The sequence below is a fragment of the Polistes canadensis genome, unplaced genomic scaffold, assembly GCF_001313835.1.
Source record: "Polistes canadensis isolate GaletaPanama2010 unplaced genomic scaffold, ASM131383v1 scaffold_1907, whole genome shotgun sequence".
NCBI lineage: Eukaryota > Metazoa > Arthropoda > Insecta > Hymenoptera > Vespidae > Polistes > Polistes canadensis.
Window position 1 is genome coordinate 1 of NW_014571449.1, and position 3,489 is coordinate 3,489.

The 3,489-nt window shown below is 37.9% G+C and overlaps 2 non-coding genes across 2 annotated transcripts; one reads left to right on the top strand and one right to left on the bottom strand.

Moving 5' to 3' along the window:
* The first annotated feature begins 967 nt into the window (after nucleotides 1-967).
* Trnam-cau lies at nucleotides 968-1,041 on the top strand. Its single transcript has one exon. It is a non-coding gene; the product is annotated as a tRNA-Met (tRNA).
* A 172-nt stretch (nucleotides 1,042-1,213) lies between these two features.
* Trnag-gcc lies at nucleotides 1,214-1,284 on the bottom strand. Its single transcript has one exon. It is a non-coding gene; the product is annotated as a tRNA-Gly (tRNA).
* Nucleotides 1,285-3,489: the final 2,205 nt, after the last annotated feature.

Consider the following 3,489-nt stretch of genomic DNA (forward strand, 5'->3'; position numbering starts at 1 on the left):
AATGTTTCACAATTTAATGAATCTTCCACTTATTTGATGGGATGGTTAAGAGATTATCTATGGTTAAACTCTTCACAACTTATCAATGGATATAATCCATTTGGTATGAATAGTTTATCGGTTTGGGCGTGGATGTTCTTATTTGGACATCTTGTTTGGGCTACKGGATTTATGTTCTTAATTTCGTGGCGTGGATATTGGCAGGAGTTGATTGAAACTTTAGCATGGGCTCATGAACGCACACCTTTGGCCAATTTGATTCGATGGAGAGATAAACCGGTGGCTCTTTCCATTGTACAAGCAAGATTAGTTGGATTAGCCCACTTCTCCGTAGGTTATATATTCACWTATGCGGCTTTCTTGATTGCCTCTACATCGGGCAAATTTGGTTAATTTGTGTGTTATCTTCACAATAATCTCATTTATTTCGATGGAGAAGGGAGCCCCCTTTCTTATACACTTTTACATCTAGGATCCGACTTGTATCATTGATACTAATAGGAACTGAACCATTATGGCAAAGAAAAGTTTGATTCAGCGGGAGAAGAAGAGGCAAAAATTAGAACAAAAATATCATTTGATTCGTCGATCCTCAAAAAAAGAAATAAGCAAAGTAGCATCCTTGAGTGCTAAATGGGAAATTCATGGAAAGTTACAATCTCTACCACGTAATAGTGCACCTACGCGTCTTCATCGACGTTGTTTTTTGACCGGAAGACCGAGAGCTAACTATCGACACTTTGGGTTATCCGGACACATACTTCGTGAAATGGTTCAGACATGTTTGTTGCCAGGGGCAACAAGATCAAGTTGGTAAGGATAAAAAGAAATTTTCATTTCTAAGATCATCATCGATCATAGAGAGACCCTTTACCATTCTGTACAAATGGGTTATTCTATTTGTACAGATATGGTAGAGGGCACATTCCCTTTTTCTTTGTCCATTCGTTCCCAGGTCTTTCTTCGGCGCGGGGTAGAGCAGCTTGGTAGCTCGCAAGGCTCATAACCTTGAGGTCACGGGTTCAAATCCTGTCTCCGCAAAATTTGAATTTTGTCAAAAATTTTTGGTTTGAAATGGATATTAATTAGGTTTTTCTTTTGGGTTGAGGTGAGAAAAAAAAGAACGAGAAGGATAGACTCACTACACTATCCGGATCAACTAAAAACTATAATAAAATTCTTTAATCATAAAAAATAAATGGACTTTCCCTTGAGCGGATAGCGGGAATCGAACCCGCGTCTTCTCCTTGGCAAAGAGAAATTTTACCATTCGACTATATCCGCATTTTTCCTTCTTGAGAAGGAATATGTCTTTGCATATACACATATATATAATATATATGTCTGGATGCTATTTGTGTAGAGTCGGACCCAGTACTTTCTTCAAGTTGATTCCAATTAAATTCTTAATTTCGTTATTTATTTTATTAAATTCATTCGAAAAATTTAAGTTTGACCCCTCCCTCTCATTTTTTTTTGTTTTCATTATTTGTTTTGTTTGTGACTTTTGTTATTGTTATATTGATTAAATTTGACTGTGTCTCACAACCCGACAGAATTCGAATTCGGGGGAGGGGTTCTTTTTTGATTTGGAACAAATAGGTTCAAGAGATGAGAGAATTAAGGATACCCACCAGAAAGACTAATCCAATCCATAATGATGTACCGGAAAATACAAAATTTTTGTTACTTGACCAACCATCGGGCGAAGCAAATACAACGGGTACGCTAATCAATAAGATTGATGAAGTAGCAATTAATGCAAAAACAGCCAATTGGAAAGCTATAGCCATACGTCTAATCCTCCAAGCTACCAACAAACGAACTATACCATTTGATCCCTCTATCACTCATTGTACTAAAAGTAATAAATGTATCACCGAGGGATTTTCTACTATTCCTATGGAATTTTTTGATTCTATATAATATGACTTATTACCATTTTATTCAAAGATAGAACCGCGGGGAATTTTTTAATTACTAATTAAATACTTAACCGGACGTGATAGATCATACATTTATATATAATATACAGATAAATGGATCAGCTTATCAACTTACACCTAATATTTTTCTACAACTTGTGATGGTATCAGCTCATATAACCATGTTCCATTCGGAGGAATAAGAATAAAATAGAAATTGACTTATGTTGGAGAGATGGCTGAGTGGTTGATAGCTCCGGTCTTGAAAACCGGCATAGTTCTTTGTTCAGAACTATCGAGGGTTCGAATCCCTCTCTCTCCTTTTGCTCGTTCAATAGAACTGTTTCCTTATTTTATAATTTTAACAGACCAAGCAAAACTTCTAAAATAAGGAGAATGGCTCGGCTATTTCACCTAGCCGAGCCAGAAAATAAAAAAGAAATTCAATTACATAAAAATGTAGAAATGAGTTGGAAAAAAAGGATTCCTTTTTATGTATGACCCGATCCAAATATGTATGATGGAATCAAATGGATTCCTACCTTAAAACATTGAATTTCTTGTCTCAATTAAGAGGGGTCATCGAAAGAACAGGTTCAAAATCACGATCAATTCCTTTTTCAAATCCTGCTGCAGCTGCACGAGCCCTTCCCGCATGCCACAAATGACCTACGAATAGGAAGAATCCTAGAACAAAATGAGAAGTAGCTAACCAACTTCTAGGAGAGACATAATTGACTGCATTGATCTCGGTAGCTACCCCGCCCACAGAATTTAAAGAACCTAAAGGAGCATGAGTCATATATTCTGCTGAACGTCGTTCTTGCCAAGGTTGTATGTCTTTTTTCAACCGACTCAAGTCCAAACCATTTGGACCCCTTAGGGGTTCTAACCAGGGAGCGCGCAAATCCCAAAAACGCATAGTTTCTCCCCCAAAAATCACTTCTCCAGTCGGAGAACGCATTAGGTACTTACCTAAACCGGTAGGTCCTTGAGCGGATCCCACGTTAGCCCCAAGACGTTGGTCTCTAACTAAAAAAGTAAATGCTTGAGCTTGAGAAGCTTCTGGTCCAGTGGGCCCGTAAAACTCACTAGGATAAGCAGTATTATTGAACCAGACAAAGCAACAAGCAATGAAACCAAAGACAGATAAAGCAGCCAAACTATAAGACAAATAAGCCTCTCCTGACCAGACAAGCGCGCGGCGAGCCCATGCAAAAGGTTTAGTTAAGATATGCCAGATTCCACCAAGTATACAAATGGAACCTATCCATACATGCCCTCCGATTATATCTTCCAAATCGTCCACACTAACAATCCACCCTTCTCCTCCAAAAGGTGATTTTAGTAAATAACCAAATATAATACTTGGACTAAGGGTAACGTTGGTAATTTTTCTTACATCTCCGCCTCCTGGAGCCCAGGTATCATATATGCCCCCAAAATAAAGAGCCTTAAATACTAGAAGAAAAGCGCCTATACCTAACAAGATTAAGTGAATGCCCAAAATTGTGGTCATTTTATTTCTATCTTTCCACACATAACCGAAGAATGGAAAAGATTC